The 18,076-nt window shown below is 40.4% G+C and overlaps 8 non-coding genes across 8 annotated transcripts; all 8 read right to left on the bottom strand.

The window, feature by feature from the left end:
• Positions 1–1,682: 1,682 nt before the first annotated feature.
• trnat-ugu lies at positions 1,683–1,755 on the bottom strand. The gene has a single exon. It is a non-coding gene; the product is annotated as a tRNA-Thr (tRNA).
• A 2,167-nt stretch (positions 1,756–3,922) lies between these two features.
• Positions 3,923–3,995, bottom strand: trnat-ugu. The gene has a single exon. It is a non-coding gene; the product is annotated as a tRNA-Thr (tRNA).
• Positions 3,996–6,192: 2,197 nt separating this feature from the next.
• trnat-ugu lies at positions 6,193–6,265 on the bottom strand. The gene has a single exon. It is a non-coding gene; the product is annotated as a tRNA-Thr (tRNA).
• A 2,197-nt stretch (positions 6,266–8,462) lies between these two features.
• Positions 8,463–8,535, bottom strand: trnat-ugu. The gene has a single exon. It is a non-coding gene; the product is annotated as a tRNA-Thr (tRNA).
• Positions 8,536–10,724: 2,189 nt separating this feature from the next.
• trnat-ugu lies at positions 10,725–10,797 on the bottom strand. The gene has a single exon. It is a non-coding gene; the product is annotated as a tRNA-Thr (tRNA).
• A 2,195-nt stretch (positions 10,798–12,992) lies between these two features.
• Positions 12,993–13,065, bottom strand: trnat-ugu. Its single transcript has one exon. It is a non-coding gene; the product is annotated as a tRNA-Thr (tRNA).
• Positions 13,066–15,263: 2,198 nt separating this feature from the next.
• On the bottom strand, positions 15,264–15,336 carry trnat-ugu. The gene has a single exon. It is a non-coding gene; the product is annotated as a tRNA-Thr (tRNA).
• A 2,197-nt stretch (positions 15,337–17,533) lies between these two features.
• trnat-ugu lies at positions 17,534–17,606 on the bottom strand. Its single transcript has one exon. It is a non-coding gene; the product is annotated as a tRNA-Thr (tRNA).
• Between the last annotated feature and the right edge of the window lie 470 nt (positions 17,607–18,076).

The following is an 18,076-nucleotide window of genomic DNA, read 5'->3' as shown; positions in this document are numbered from 1 at the left end:
AATTTAAAACTTTAGTCATCATGTGACATTTCATAAAAACGCCAAAATTCTTCATTATGATTTAACATTACACAGCTTGTTCATATGATGCTAGAAAGAAAATTAGGACAACAGGAAGTATATATGCAAGATCTTTACACAATTATTCAGAAACTAAAACCTAGTAGCAGTACTGACAGACCTGTTGCCAAAACAAGCTCAGTTGGAGAAGTAGTTCATATCGTCCAGAACCTACGTCACTCCAAGGCCACGGGATAAACTACTCAAAGTCGTCGATTTTTGGTTCTTCATGTAACAAGGACAAAAGCCAGTTCATGTTGTCCTTATTATCTTTCTAGCATCATATGAACAAGCTGTGTAATGTTAAAGCATAATGAAGCAGTTTGCCGTTTTTATGAACTAAAATGTCTCCTGTTGACTGAGGCTTTAAATGATAAGTTCTTAGGCCAATCATTCTCACGAACAGGCCACTCAGTCTTCTAGAACATTTGTGACATGTACATGGACAAGGATAAACTGCAGTTTACATGGAGAGCCAAACCTTGACGACTTTGAGTAGACACCAATATCAGACTGATAATACCTGAATTACAAGACCAGAGCGCTAACCACTGAGTAATGGAGAGTTGCATGACTGAGGCTCAGTGAACATCTCTAGGACAAGTGGGTGATAACACAGCAGCCATGCTGAAAGATGGTAAGTCTGTAGGGCTCTATCACCAACTGCCCGTGTGGGGACTGTTTTACTACAACTAAAACTAGAGTAAAAATAAAAGAACATAAACTTTAACAGTGCAAAGTTTTGGTAGAATTGGCAACCTGACCTGCTTAGTACCTGCTTAGTTTAAGCCATGTGTCAACACGCCCACAATTATCCAATCTGAAGTCTGCCCGTCCACAAACAGCCCATCCACAATCAGCCCAAACACACCCAGTCCATCCACAATGCTCACACTGTTTCTTGCATCGTTGAGTATGACAGCATCTGCTACTGAATTTTCCCCCATCTACTGGTGGATCCCCATCTTTTAAACACTCTCACTTCCTCTATTCCATCTTTGTATACACCTCCACCCTCCACCCTGACTGAATACACCTTAACACTGACTGAATAGACCTCCACCCTCCACCCTGACTGAATACATCTCCACACGGACAAGTTATAAATTCATAGAAAATTTGGTTTATTTGCAGATATAACTGGCAAAAGAAGAGAACAGCAGCAGGGTGTTTTGTGTTCACAGTGTTGACTATCCACTGTCCTCTGAAGACCAGAGACTGGCATGTGTCTTAAAGCAATCCCAATCAGATGACCTTAAGGTCAGGTGTAAAATGTGTCTACAGGCTGGACCAATAACGTTCATTTGGAAATGACATGAATGTGAGAAGTGTCCCGTCCTGCCAAATGGTGGGTAAGGCAATTAGGAGTTGTCAAATTACAGCCAGACAGACATGGTGAACTTATTTTAAGTTAAGACCTACCCTTATTCCTATTCTGCAATATTCCCCATTCTGAATGAGGCTATCCATGAGAGATAACCTGAATGTATAGCTACATTATGCCTTTGTTGAGAACTAAGTTACTGTTGAGATGAAGTTTTTCATATTTTGAAGCATTCCCTTGCCTGGATGACCTGACCTTTACTTGGATGTACTTTATTCTGACCTCAAAAGCATCCTCCAGGCCCCAGTGAGAATTGAACTCACAACCCCTGGTTTACAAGACCAGTGCTCTAACCACTGAGCTATGGAGCCTTAGTCGCTGTTTGCTAAGTCATGTGTCACATGAATTGAACCACACCTATACCGTCTGGCAAGTATGTAACTATGCTAATGCATCAGTGATAAATACTAGCACTGCAGGGCCAAAAGATTTTAAAAAATCACTAAACACTTTTCCTCTGACTGCATTTATCCTCTTAAATTGGTGGAACTTCATTTTTCTTCATGATATACTTGTATATAGATAAATTACAATAAAGCCTATTCACTTGAAAACTGGAAACTGATGGAACAATTTACACCAAGAATTACACCTCACAATTCCACTAAAATATTAGGTACACTGACTATTACACCTCACAAGTGCCCTACAAGACATTAGTTACACTGACTATTACGCCTCATACGTTCCCTACAAGACAGTAGTTACACTGAATATTACACCTCACAAGTGCCCTACAAGACTAGTTACACTGACTATTACACGTCACAAATGTTCTACAAGACTGAGTGGCCTGTTCGTGAGAATGAGTGGCCTATGAACTTCTAATTTAAAACTTTAGTCATCATGTGACATTTCATAAAAATGCCAAAATTCTTCATTATGATTTAACATTACACAGCTTGTTCATATGATGCTAGAAAGAAAATTAGGACAACAGGAAGTATATATGCAAGATCTTTACACAATTATTCAGAAACTAAAACCTAGTAGCAGTACTGACAGACCTGTTGCCAAAACAAGCTCAGTTGGAGAAGTAGTTCATATCGTCCAGAACCTACGTCACTCCAAGGCCACGGTTCTTCATGTAACAAGGACAAAAGCCAGTTCATGTTGTCCTTATTATCTTTCTAGCATCATATGAACAAGCTGTGTAATGTTAAAGCATAATGAAGCAGTTTGCCGTTTTTATGAACTAAAATGTCTCCTGTTGACTGAGGCTTTAAATGATAAGTTCTTAGGCCAATCATTCTCACGAACAGGCCACTCAGTCTTGTAGAACATTTGTGACATGTACATGGACAAGGATAAACTGCAGTTTACATGGAGAGCCAGACCTTGACGACTTTGAGTAGACACCAATATCAGACTGATAATACCCGAATTACAAGACCAGAGCGCTAACCACTGAGTAATGGAGAGTTGCATGACTGAGGCTCAATGAACATCTCTAGGACAAGTGGGTGATAACACAGCAGCCATGCTGAAAGATGGTAAGTCTGTAGGGCTCTATCACCAACTGCCCGTGTGGGGACTGTTTTACTACAACTAAAACTAGAGTAAAAATAAAAGAACATAAACTTTAACAGTGCAAAATTTTGGTAGAATTGGCAACCTGACCTGCTTAGTACCTGCTTAGTTTAAGCCATGTGTCAACACGCCCACAATTATCCAATCTGTAGTCTGCCCGTCCACAAACAGCCCATCCACAATCAGCCCAAACACACCCAGTCCATCCACAATGCTCACACTGTTTCTTGCATCGTTGAGTATGACAGCATCTGCTACTGAATTTTCCCCCATCTACTGGTGGATCCCCATCTTTTAAACACTCTCACTTCCTCTATTCCATCTTTGTATACACCTCCACCCTCCACCCTGACTGAATACACCTTAACACTGACCGAATAGACCTCCACCCTCCACCCTGACTGAATACATCTCCACACGGACAAGTTATAAATTCATAGAAAATTTGGTTTATTTGCAGATATAACTGGCAAAAGAAGAGAACAGCAGCAGGGTGTTTTGTGTTCACAGTGTTGACTATCCACTGTCCTCTAAAGACCAGAGACTGGCATGTGTCTTAATGCAATCCCAATCAGATGACCTTAAGGTCAGGTGTAAAATGTGTCTTCAGGCTGGACCAATAACGTTCATTTGGAAATGACATGAATGTGAGAAGTGTCCCGTCCTGCCAAATGGTGGGTAAGGCAATTAGGAGTTGTCAAATTACAGCCAGACAGACATCGTGAACTTATTTTAAGTTAAGACCTACCCTTATTCCTATTCTGCAATATTCCCCATTCTGAATGAGGCTATCCATGAGAGATAACCTGAAGGTATAGCTACATTATGCCTTTGTTGAGAACTAAGTTAGTGTTGAGTTGAAGCTGTTCATATTTTGAAGCATTCCCTTGCCTGGATGACCTGACCTTTACTTGGATGTACTTTATTCTGACCTCAAAAGCATCCTCCAGGCCCCAGTGAGGATTGAACTCACGACCCCTGGTTTACAAGACCAGTGCTCTAACCACTGAGCTATGGAGCCTTAGTCGCTGTTTGCTAAGTCATGTGTCACATGAATTGAACCACACCTATACCGTCTGGCAGGTATGTAACTATGCTAATGCATCAGTGATAAATGCTAGCACTGCAGGGCCAAAAGATTTTAAAAAATCACTAAACACTTTTCCTCTGACTGCGTTTATCCTCTTAAATTGGTGGAACTTCATTTTTCTTCATGATATATTTGTATATAGATAAATTACAATCAAGCCTATTCACTTGAAAACTGGAAACTAATGGAACAATTTACACCAAGAATTACACCTCACAATTCCACTAAAATATTAGGTACACTGACTATTACACCTCACAAGTGCCCTACAAGACATTAGTTACACTGACTATTACACCTCATACGTTCCCTACAAGACAGTAGTTACACTGAATATTACACCTCACAAGTGCCCTACAAGACTAGTTACACTGACTATTACACGTCACAAATGTTCTACAAGACTGAGTGGCCTGTTCGTGAGAATGAGTGGCCTATGAACTTCTAATTTAAAACTTTAGTCATCATGTGACATTTCATAAAAACGCCAAAATTCTTCATTATGATTTAACATTACACAGCTTGTTCATATGATGCTAGAAAGAAAATTAGGACAACAGGAAGTATATATGCAAGATCTTTACACAATTATTCAGAAACTAAAACCTAGTAGCAGTACTGACAGACCTGTTGCCAAAACAAGCTCAGTTGGAGAAGTAGTTCATATCGTCCAGAACCTACGTCACTCCAAGGCCACGGGATAAACTACTCAAAGTCGTCGATTTTTGGTTCTTCATGTAACAAGGACAAAAGCCAGTTCATGTTGTCCTTATTATCTTTCTAGCATCATATGAACAAGCTGTGTAATGTTAAAGCATAATGAAGCAGTTTGCCGTTTTTATGAACTAAAATGTCTCCTGTTGACTGAGGCTTTAAATGATAAGTTCTTAGGCCAATCATTCTCACGAACAGGCCACTCAGTCTTGTAGAACATTTGTGACATGTACATGGACAAGGATAAACTGCAGTTTACATGGAGAGCCAGACCTTGACGACTTTGAGTAGACACCAATATCAGACTGATAATACCCGAATTACAAGACCAGAGCGCTAACCACTGAGTAATGGAGAGTTGCATGACTGAGGCTCAATGAACATCTCTAGGACAAGTGGGTGATAACACAGCAGCCATGCTGAAAGATGGTAAGTCTGTAGGGCTCTATCACCAACTGCCCGTGTGGGGACTGTTTTACTACAACTAAAACTAGAGTAAAAATAAAAGAACATAAACTTTAACAGTGCAAAATTTTGGTAGAATTGGCAACCTGACCTGCTTAGTACCTGCTTAGTTTAAGCCATGTGTCAACACGCCCACAATTATCCAATCTGTAGTCTGCCCGTCCACAAACAGCCCATCCACAATCAGCCCAAACACACCCAGTCCATCCACAATGCTCACACTGTTTCTTGCATCGTTGAGTATGACAGCATCTGCTACTGAATTTTCCCCCATCTACTGGTGGATCCCCATCTTTTAAACACTCTCACTTCCTCTATTCCATCTTTGTATACACCTCCACCCTCCACCCTGACTGAATACACCTTAACACTGACCGAATAGACCTCCACCCTCCACCCTGACTGAATACATCTCCACACGGACAAGTTATAAATTCATAGAAAATTTGGTTTATTTGCAGATATAACTGGCAAAAGAAGAGAACAGCAGCAGGGTGTTTTGTGTTCACAGTGTTGACTATCCACTGTCCTCTAAAGACCAGAGACTGGCATGTGTCTTAATGCAATCCCAATCAGATGACCTTAAGGTCAGGTGTAAAATGTGTCTTCAGGCTGGACCAATAACGTTCATTTGGAAATGACATGAATGTGAGAAGTGTCCCGTCCTGCCAAATGGTGGGTAAGGCAATTAGGAGTTGTCAAATTACAGCCAGACAGACATCGTGAACTTATTTTAAGTTAAGACCTACCCTTATTCCTATTCTGCAATATTCCCCATTCTGAATGAGGCTATCCATGAGAGATAACCTGAAGGTATAGCTACATTATGCCTTTGTTGAGAACTAAGTTAGTGTTGAGTTGAAGCTGTTCATATTTTGAAGCATTCCCTTGCCTGGATGACCTGACCTTTACTTGGATGTACTTTATTCTGACCTCAAAAGCATCCTCCAGGCCCCAGTGAGGATTGAACTCACGACCCCTGGTTTACAAGACCAGTGCTCTAACCACTGAGCTATGGAGCCTTAGTCGCTGTTTGCTAAGTCATGTGTCACATGAATTGAACCACACCTATACCGTCTGGCAGGTATGTAACTATGCTAATGCATCAGTGATAAATGCTAGCACTGCAGGGCCAAAAGATTTTAAAAAATCACTAAACACTTTTCCTCTGACTGCGTTTATCCTCTTAAATTGGTGGAACTTCATTTTTCTTCATGATATATTTGTATATAGATAAATTACAATCAAGCCTATTCACTTGAAAACTGGAAACTAATGGAACAATTTACACCAAGAATTACACCTCACAATTCCACTAAAATATTAGGTACACTGACTATTACACCTCACAAGTGCCCTACAAGACATTAGTTACACTGACTATTACACCTCATACGTTCCCTACAAGACAGTAGTTACACTGAATATTACACCTCACAAGTGCCCTACAAGACTAGTTACACTGACTATTACACGTCACAAATGTTCTACAAGACTGAGTGGCCTGTTCGTGAGAATGAGTGGCCTATGAACTTCTAATTTAAAACTTTAGTCATCATGTGACATTTCATAAAAACGCCAAAATTCTTCATTATGATTTAACATTACACAGCTTGTTCATATGATGCTAGAAAGAAAATTAGGACAACAGGAAGTATATATGCAAGATCTTTACACAATTATTCAGAAACTAAAACCTAGTAGCAGTACTGACAGACCTGTTGCCAAAACAAGCTCAGTTGGAGAAGTAGTTCATATCGTCCAGAACCTACGTCACTCCAAGGCCACGGGATAAACTACTCAAAGTCGTCGATTTTTGGTTCTTCATGTAACAAGGACAAAAGCCAGTTCATGTTGTCCTTATTATCTTTCTAGCATCATATGAACAAGCTGTGTAATGTTAAAGCATAATGAAGCAGTTTGCCGTTTTTATGAACTAAAATGTCTCCTGTTGACTGAGGCTTTAAATGATAAGTTCTTAGGCCAATCATTCTCACGAACAGGCCACTCAGTCTTGTAGAACATTTGTGACATGTACATGGACAAGGATAAACTGCAGTTTACATGGAGAGCCAGACCTTGACGACTTTGAGTAGACACCAATATCAGACTGATAATACCCGAATTACAAGACCAGAGCGCTAACCACTGAGTAATGGAGAGTTGCATGACTGAGGCTCAATGAACATCTCTAGGACAAGTGGGTGATAACACAGCAGCCATGCTGAAAGATGGTAAGTCTGTAGGGCTCTATCACCAACTGCCCGTGTGGGGACTGTTTTACTACAACTAAAACTAGAGTAAAAATAAAAGAACATAAACTTTAACAGTGCAAAATTTTGGTAGAATTGGCAACCTGACCTGCTTAGTACCTGCTTAGTTTAAGCCATGTGTCAACACGCCCACAATTATCCAATCTGTAGTCTGCCCGTCCACAAACAGCCCATCCACAATCAGCCCAAACACACCCAGTCCATCCACAATGCTCACACTGTTTCTTGCATCGTTGAGTATGACAGCATCTGCTACTGAATTTTCCCCCATCTACTGGTGGATCCCCATCTTTTAAACACTCTCACTTCCTCTATTCCATCTTTGTATACACCTCCACCCTCCACCCTGACTGAATACACCTTAACACTGACCGAATAGACCTCCACCCTCCACCCTGACTGAATACATCTCCACACGGACAAGTTATAAATTCATAGAAAATTTGGTTTATTTGCAGATATAACTGGCAAAAGAAGAGAACAGCAGCAGGGTGTTTTGTGTTCACAGTGTTGACTATCCACTGTCCTCTAAAGACCAGAGACTGGCATGTGTCTTAATGCAATCCCAATCAGATGACCTTAAGGTCAGGTGTAAAATGTGTCTTCAGGCTGGACCAATAACGTTCATTTGGAAATGACATGAATGTGAGAAGTGTCCCGTCCTGCCAAATGGTGGGTAAGGCAATTAGGAGTTGTCAAATTACAGCCAGACAGACATGGTGAACTTATTTTAAGTTAAGACCTACCCTTATTCCTATTCTGCAATATTCCCCATTCTGAATGAGGCTATCCATGAGAGATAACCTGAAGGTATAGCTACATTATGCCTTTGTTGAGAACTAAGTTAGTGTTGAGTTGAATCTGTTCATATTTTGAAGCATTCCCTTGCCTGGATGACCTGACCTTTACTTGGATGTACTTTATTCTGACCTCAAAAGCATCCTCCAGGCCCCAGTGAGGATTGAACTCACGACCCCTGGTTTACAAGACCAGTGCTCTAACCACTGAGCTATGGAGCCTTAGTCACTGTTTGCTAAGTCATGTGTCACATGAATTGAACCACACCTATACCATCTAGCAGGTATGCTAATGCATCAGTGATAAATGCTAGCACTGCAGGGCCAAAAGATTTTAAAAAATCACTAATCACTTTTCCTCTGACTGCGTTTATCCTCTTAAATTGGTGGAACTTCATTTTTCTTCATGATATACTTGTATATAGATAAATTACAATCAAGCCTATTCACTTGAAAACTGGAAACTAATGGAACAATTTACACCAAGAATTACACCTCACAATTCCACTAAAATATTAGGTACACTGACTATTACACCTCACAAGTGCCCTACAAGACATTAGTTACACTGACTATTACACCTCATACGTTCCCTACAAGACAGTAGTTACACTGAATATTACACCTCACAAGTGCCCTACAAGACTAGTTACACTGACTATTACACGTCACAAATGTTCTACAAGACTGAGTGGCCTGTTCGTGAGAATGAGTGGCCTATGAACTTCTAATTTAAAACTTTAGTCATCATGTGACATTTCATAAAAACGCCAAAATTCTTCATTATGATTTAACATTACACAGCTTGTTCATATGATGCTAGAAAGAAAATTAGGACAACAGGAAGTATATATGCAAGATCATTACACAATTATTCAGAAACTAAAACCTAGTAGCAGTACTGACAGACCTGTTGCCAAAACAAGCTCAGTTGGAGAAGTAGTTCATATCGTCCAGAACCTACGTCACTCCAAGGCCACGGGATAAACTACTCAAAGTCGTCGATTTTTGGTTCTTCATGTAACAAGGACAAAAGCCAGTTCATGTTGTCCTTATTATCTTTCTAGCATCATATGAACAAGCTGTGTAATGTTAAAGCATAATGAAGCAGTTTGCCGTTTTTATGAACTAAAATGTCTCCTGTTGACTGAGGCTTTAAATGATAAGTTCTTAGGCCAATCATTCTCACGAACAGGCCACTCAGTCTTCTAGAACATTTGTGACATGTACATGGACAAGGATAAACTGCAGTTTACATGGAGAGCCAAACCTTGACGACTTTGAGTAGACACCAATATCAGACTGATAATACCTGAATTACAAGACCAGAGCGCTAACCACTGAGTAATGGAGAGTTGCATGACTGAGGCTCAGTGAACATCTCTAGGACAAGTGGGTGATAACACAGCAGCCATGCTGAAAGATGGTAAGTCTGTAGGGCTCTATCACCAACTGCCCGTGTGGGGACTGTTTTACTACAACTAAAACTAGAGTAAAAATAAAAGAACATAAACTTTAACAGTGCAAAGTTTTGGTAGAATTGGCAACCTGACCTGCTTAGTACCTGCTTAGTTTAAGCCATGTGTCAACACGCCCACAATTATCCAATCTGAAGTCTGCCCGTCCACAAACAGCCCATCCACAATCAGCCCAAACACACCCAGTCCATCCACAATGCTCACACTGTTTCTTGCATCGTTGAGTATGACAGCATCTGCTACTGAATTTTCCCCCATCTACTGGTGGATCCCCATCTTTTAAACACTCTCACTTCCTCTATTCCATCTTTGTATACACCTCCACCCTCCACCCTGACTGAATACACCTTAACACTGACTGAATAGACCTCCACCCTCCACCCTGACTGAATACATCTCCACACGGACAAGTTATAAATTCATAGAAAATTTGGTTTATTTGCAGATATAACTGGCAAAAGAAGAGAACAGCAGCAGGGTGTTTTGTGTTCACAGTGTTGACTATCCACTGTCCTCTGAAGACCAGAGACTGGCATGTGTCTTAAAGCAATCCCAATCAGATGACCTTAAGGTCAGGTGTAAAATGTGTCTACAGGCTGGACCAATAACGTTCATTTGGAAATGACATGAATGTGAGAAGTGTCCCGTCCTGCCAAATGGTGGGTAAGGCAATTAGGAGTTGTCAAATTACAGCCAGACAGACATGGTGAACTTATTTTAAGTTAAGACCTACCCTTATTCCTATTCTGCAATATTCCCCATTCTGAATGAGGCTATCCATGAGAGATAACCTGAATGTATAGCTACATTATGCCTTTGTTGAGAACTAAGTTACTGTTGAGATGAAGTTTTTCATATTTTGAAGCATTCCCTTGCCTGGATGACCTGACCTTTACTTGGATGTACTTTATTCTGACCTCAAAAGCATCCTCCAGGCCCCAGTGAGAATTGAACTCACAACCCCTGGTTTACAAGACCAGTGCTCTAACCACTGAGCTATGGAGCCTTAGTCGCTGTTTGCTAAGTCATGTGTCACATGAATTGAACCACACCTATACCGTCTGGCAAGTATGTAACTATGCTAATGCATCAGTGATAAATACTAGCACTGCAGGGCCAAAAGATTTTAAAAAATCACTAAACACTTTTCCTCTGACTGCATTTATCCTCTTAAATTGGTGGAACTTCATTTTTCTTCATGATATACTTGTATATAGATAAATTACAATAAAGCCTATTCACTTGAAAACTGGAAACTGATGGAACAATTTACACCAAGAATTACACCTCACAATTCCACTAAAATATTAGGTACACTGACTATTACACCTCACAAGTGCCCTACAAGACATTAGTTACACTGACTATTACGCCTCATACGTTCCCTACAAGACAGTAGTTACACTGAATATTACACCTCACAAGTGCCCTACAAGACTAGTTACACTGACTATTACACGTCACAAATGTTCTACAAGACTGAGTGGCCTGTTCGTGAGAATGAGTGGCCTATGAACTTCTAATTTAAAACTTTAGTCATCATGTGACATTTCATAAAAACGCCAAAATTCTTCATTATGATTTAACATTACACAGCTTGTTCATATGATGCTAGAAAGAAAATTAGGACAACAGGAAGTATATATGCAAGATCTTTACACAATTATTCAGAAACTAAAACCTAGTAGCAGTACTGACAGACCTGTTGCCAAAACAAGCTCAGTTGGAGAAGTAGTTCATATCGTCCAGAACCTACGTCACTCCAAGGCCACGGATAAACTACTCAAAGTCGTCGATTTTGGTTCTTCATGTAACAAGGACAAAAGCCAGTTCATGTTGTCCTTATTATCTTTCTAGCATCATATGAACAAGCTGTGTAATGTTAAAGCATAATGAAGCAGTTTGCCGTTTTTATGAACTAAAATGTCTCCTGTTGACTGAGGCTTTAAATGATAAGTTCTTAGGCCAATCATTCTCACGAACAGGCCACTCAGTCTTGTAGAACATTTGTGACATGTACATGGACAAGGATAAACTGCAGTTTACATGGAGAGCCAGACCTTGACGACTTTGAGTAGACACCAATATCAGACTGATAATACCCGAATTACAAGACCAGAGCGCTAACCACTGAGTAATGGAGAGTTGCATGACTGAGGCTCAATGAACATCTCTAGGACAAGTGGGTGATAACACAGCAGCCATGCTGAAAGATGGTAAGTCTGTAGGGCTCTATCACCAACTGCCCGTGTGGGGACTGTTTTACTACAACTAAAACTAGAGTAAAAATAAAAGAACATAAACTTTAACAGTGCAAAATTTTGGTAGAATTGGCAACCTGACCTGCTTAGTACCTGCTTAGTTTAAGCCATGTGTCAACACGCCCACAATTATCCAATCTGTAGTCTGCCCGTCCACAAACAGCCCATCCACAATCAGCCCAAACACACCCAGTCCATCCACAATGCTCACACTGTTTCTTGCATCGTTGAGTATGACAGCATCTGCTACTGAATTTTCCCCCATCTACTGGTGGATCCCCATCTTTTAAACACTCTCACTTCCTCTATTCCATCTTTGTATACACCTCCACCCTCCACCCTGACTGAATACACCTTAACACTGACCGAATAGACCTCCACCCTCCACCCTGACTGAATACATCTCCACACGGACAAGTTATAAATTCATAGAAAATTTGGTTTATTTGCAGATATAACTGGCAAAAGAAGAGAACAGCAGCAGGGTGTTTTGTGTTCACAGTGTTGACTATCCACTGTCCTCTAAAGACCAGAGACTGGCATGTGTCTTAATGCAATCCCAATCAGATGACCTTAAGGTCAGGTGTAAAATGTGTCTTCAGGCTGGACCAATAACGTTCATTTGGAAATGACATGAATGTGAGAAGTGTCCCGTCCTGCCAAATGGTGGGTAAGGCAATTAGGAGTTGTCAAATTACAGCCAGACAGACATCGTGAACTTATTTTAAGTTAAGACCTACCCTTATTCCTATTCTGCAATATTCCCCATTCTGAATGAGGCTATCCATGAGAGATAACCTGAAGGTATAGCTACATTATGCCTTTGTTGAGAACTAAGTTAGTGTTGAGTTGAAGCTGTTCATATTTTGAAGCATTCCCTTGCCTGGATGACCTGACCTTTACTTGGATGTACTTTATTCTGACCTCAAAAGCATCCTCCAGGCCCCAGTGAGGATTGAACTCACGACCCCTGGTTTACAAGACCAGTGCTCTAACCACTGAGCTATGGAGCCTTAGTCGCTGTTTGCTAAGTCATGTGTCACATGAATTGAACCACACCTATACCGTCTGGCAGGTATGTAACTATGCTAATGCATCAGTGATAAATGCTAGCACTGCAGGGCCAAAAGATTTTAAAAAATCACTAAACACTTTTCCTCTGACTGCGTTTATCCTCTTAAATTGGTGGAACTTCATTTTTCTTCATGATATATTTGTATATAGATAAATTACAATCAAGCCTATTCACTTGAAAACTGGAAACTGATGGAACAATTTACATCAAGAATTACACCTCACAATTCCACTAAAATATTAGGTACACTGACTATTACACCTCACAAGTGCCCTACAAGACATTAGTTACACTGACTATTACACCTCATACGTTCCCTACAAGACAGTAGTTACACTGAATATTACACCTCACAAGTGCCCTACAAGACTAGTTACACTGACTATTACACGTCACAAATGTTCTACAAGACTGAGTGGCCTGTTCGTGAGAATGAGTGGCCTATGAACTTCTAATTTAAAACTTTAGTCATCATGTGACATTTCATAAAAACGCCAAAATTCTTCATTATGATTTAACATTACACAGCTTGTTCATATGATGCTAGAAAGAAAATTAGGACAACAGGAAGTATATATGCAAGATCTTTACACAATTATTCAGAAACTAAAACCTAGTAGCAGTACTGACAGACCTGTTGCCAAAACAAGCTCAGTTGGAGAAGTAGTTCATATCGTCCAGAACCTACGTCACTCCAAGGCCACGGGATAAACTACTCAAAGTCGTCGATTTTTGGTTCTTCATGTAACAAGGACAAAAGCCAGTTCATGTTGTCCTTATTATCTTTCTAGCATCATATGAACAAGCTGTGTAATGTTAAAGCATAATGAAGCAGTTTGCCGTTTTTATGAACTAAAATGTCTCCTGTTGACTGAGGCTTTAAATGATAAGTTCTTAGGCCAATCATTCTCACGAACAGGCCACTCAGTCTTGTAGAACATTTGTGACATGTACATGGACAAGGATAAACTGCAGTTTACATGGAGAGCCAGACCTTGACGACTTTGAGTAGACACCAATATCAGACTGATAATACCCGAATTACAAGACCAGAGCGCTAACCACTGAGTAATGGAGAGTTGCATGACTGAGGCTCAATGAACATCTCTAGGACAAGTGGGTGATAACACAGCAGCCATGCTGAAAGATGGTAAGTCTGTAGGGCTCTATCACCAACTGCCCGTGTGGGGACTGTTTTACTACAACTAAAACTAGAGTAAAAATAAAAGAACATAAACTTTAACAGTGCAAAATTTTGGTAGAATTGGCAACCTGACCTGCTTAGTACCTGCTTAGTTTAAGCCATGTGTCAACACGCCCACAATTATCCAATCTGAAGTCTGCCCGTCCACAAACAGCCCATCCACAATCAGCCCAAACACACCCAGTCCATCCACAATGCTCACACTGTTTCTTGCATCGTTGAGTATGACAGCATCTGCTACTGAATTTTCCCCCATCTACTGGTGGATCCCCATCTTTTAAACACTCTCACTTCCTCTATTCCATCTTTGTATACACCTCCACCCTCCACCCTGACTGAATACACCTTAACACTGACCTGAATAGACCTCCACCCTCCACCCTGACTGAATACATCTCCACACGGACAAGTTATAAATTCATAGAAAATTTGGTTTATTTGCAGATATAACTGGCAAAAGAAGAGAACAGCAGCAGGGTGTTTTGTGTTCACAGTGTTGACTATCCACTGTCCTCTAAAGACCAGAGACTGGCATGTGTCTTAATGCAATCCCAATCAGATGACCTTAAGGTCAGGTGTAAAATGTGTCTTCAGGCTGGACCAATAACGTTCATTTGGAAATGACATGAATGTGAGAAGTGTCCCGTCCTGCCAAATGGTGGGTAAGGCAATTAGGAGTTGTCAAATTACAGCCAGACAGACATCGTGAACTTATTTTAAGTTAAGACCTACCCTTATTCCTATTCTGCAATATTCCCCATTCTGAATGAGGCTATCCATGAGAGATAACCTGAAGGTATAGCTACATTATGCCTTTGTTGAGAACTAAGTTAGTGTTGAGTTGAAGCTGTTCATATTTTGAAGCATTCCCTTGCCTGGATGACCTGACCTTTACTTGGATGTACTTTATTCTGACCTCAAAAGCATCCTCCAGGCCCCAGTGAGGATTGAACTCACGACCCCTGGTTTACAAGACCAGTGCTCTAACCACTGAGCTATGGAGCCGTAGTCACCGTTTGCTAAGTCATGTGTCACATGAATTGAACCACACCTATACCAGTCTGGCAGGTATGTAACTATGCTAATGCATCAGTGATAAATGCTAGCACTGCAGGGCCAAAAGATTTAAAAAATCACTAAACACTTTTCCTCTGACTGCGTTTATCCTCTTAAATTGGTGGAACTTCATTTTTCTTCATGATATACTTGTATATAGATAAATTACAATCAAGCCTATTCACTTGAAAACTGGAAACTGATGGAACAATTTACACCAAGAATTACACCTCACAATTCCACTAAAATATTAGGTACACTGACTATTACACCTCACAAGTGCCCTACAAGACATTAGTTACACTGACTATTACACCTCATACGTTCCCTACAAGACAGTAGTTACACTGAATATTACACCTCACAAGTGCCCTACAAGACTAGTTACACTGACTATTACACGTCACAAATGTTCTACAAGACTGAGTGGCCTGTTCGTGAGAATGAGTGGCCTATGAACTTCTAATTTAAAACTTTAGTCATCATGTGACATTTCATAAAAACGCCAAAATTCTTCATTATGATTTAACATTACACAGCTTGTTCATATGATGCTAGAAAGAAAATTAGGACAACAGGAAGTATATATGCAAGATCATTACACAATTATTCAGAAACTAAAACCTAGTAGCAGTACTGACAGACCTGTTGCCAAAACAAGCTCAGTTGGAGAAGTAGTTCATATCGTCCAGAACCTACGTCACTCCAAGGCCACGGGATAAACTACTCAAAGTCGTCGATTTTTGGTTCTTCATGTAACAAGGACAAAAGCCAGTTCATGTTGTCCTTATTATCTTTCTAGCATCATATGAACAAGCTGTGTAATGTTAAAGCATAATGAAGCAGTTTGCCGTTTTTATGAACTAAAATGTCTCCTGTTGACTGAGGCTTTAAATGATAAGTTCTTAGGCCAATCATTCTCACGAACAGGCCACTCAGTCTTGTAGAACATTTGTGACATGTACATGGACAAGGATAAACTGCAGTTTACATGGAGAGCCAGACCTTGACGACTTTGAGTAGACACCAATATCAGACTGATAATACCCGAATTACAAGACCAGAGCGCTAACCACTGAGTAATGGAGAGTTGCATGACTGAGGCTCAATGAACATCTCTAGGACAAGTGGGTGATAACACAGCAGCCATGCTGAAAGATGGTAAGTCTGTAGGGCTCTATCACCAACTGCCCGTGTGGGGACTGTTTTACTACAACTAAAACTAGAGTAAAAATAAAAGAACATAAACTTTAACAGTGCAAAATTTTGGTAGAATTGGCAACCTGACCTGCTTAGTACCTGCTTAGTTTAAGCCATGTGTCAACACGCCCACAATTATCCAATCTGTAGTCTGCCCGTCCACAAACAGCCCATCCACAATCAGCCCAAACACACCCAGTCCATCCACAATGCTCACACTGTTTCTTGCATCGTTGAGTATGACAGCATCTGCTACTGAATTTTCCCCCATCTACTGGTGGATCCCCATCTTTTAAACACTCTCACTTCCTCTATTCCATCTTTGTATACACCTCCACCCTCCACCCTGACTGAATACACCTTAACACTGACTGAATAGACCTCCACCCTCCACCCTGACTGAATACATCTCCACACGGACAAGTTATAAATTCATAGAAAATTTGGTTTATTTGCAGATATAACTGGCAAAAGAAGAGAACAGCAGCAGGGTGTTTTGTGTTCACAGTGTTGACTATCCACTGTCCTCTGAAGACCAGAGACTGGCATGTGTCTTAATGCAATCCCAATCAGATGACCTTAAGGTCAGGTGTAAAATGTGTCTACAGGCTGGACCAATAACTTTCATTTGGAAATGACATGAATGTGAGAAGTGTCCCGTCCTGCCAAATGGTGGGTAAGGCAATTAGGAGTTGTCAAATTACAGCCAGACAGACATCGTGAACTTATTTTAAGTTAAGACCTACCCTTATTCCTATTCTGCAATATTCCCCATTCTGAATGAGGCTATCCATGAGAGATAACCTGAAGGTATAGCTACATTATGCCTTTGTTGAGAACTAAGTTACTGTTGAGTTGAAGCTTTTCATATTTTGAAGCATTCCCTTGCCTGGATGACCTGACCTTTACTTGGATGTACTTTATTCTGACCTCAAAAGCATCCTCCAGGCCCCAGTGAGGATTGAACTCACGACCCCTGGTTTACAAGACCAGTGCTCTAACCACTGAGCTATGGAGCCTTAGTCACTGTTTGCTAAGTCATGTGTCACATGAATTGAACCACACCTATACCGTCTGGCAGGTATGTAACTATGCTAATGCATCAGTGATAAATGCTAGCACTGCAGGGCCAAAAGATTTAAAAAAATCACTAAACACTTTTCCTCTGACTGCGTTTATCCTCTTAAATTGGTGGAACTTCATTTTTCTTCATGATATACTTGTATATAGATAAATTACAATCAAGCCTATTCACTTGAAAACTGGAAACTGATGGAACAATTTACACCAAGAATTACACCTCACAATTCCACTAAAATATTAGGTACACTGACTATTACACCTCACAAGTGCCCTACAAGACATTAGTTACACTGACTATTACACCTCATACGTTCCCTACAAGACAGTAGTTACACTGAATATTACACCTCACAAGTGCCCTACAAGACTAGTTACACTGACTATTACACGTCACAAATGTTCTACA

This window comes from Electrophorus electricus, chromosome 5, assembly GCF_013358815.1.
Source record: "Electrophorus electricus isolate fEleEle1 chromosome 5, fEleEle1.pri, whole genome shotgun sequence".
NCBI lineage: Eukaryota > Metazoa > Chordata > Actinopteri > Gymnotiformes > Gymnotidae > Electrophorus > Electrophorus electricus.
Note: the sequence above shows the minus strand (reverse complement) of the source record. Positions and strands in the feature narration are given on the sequence as shown.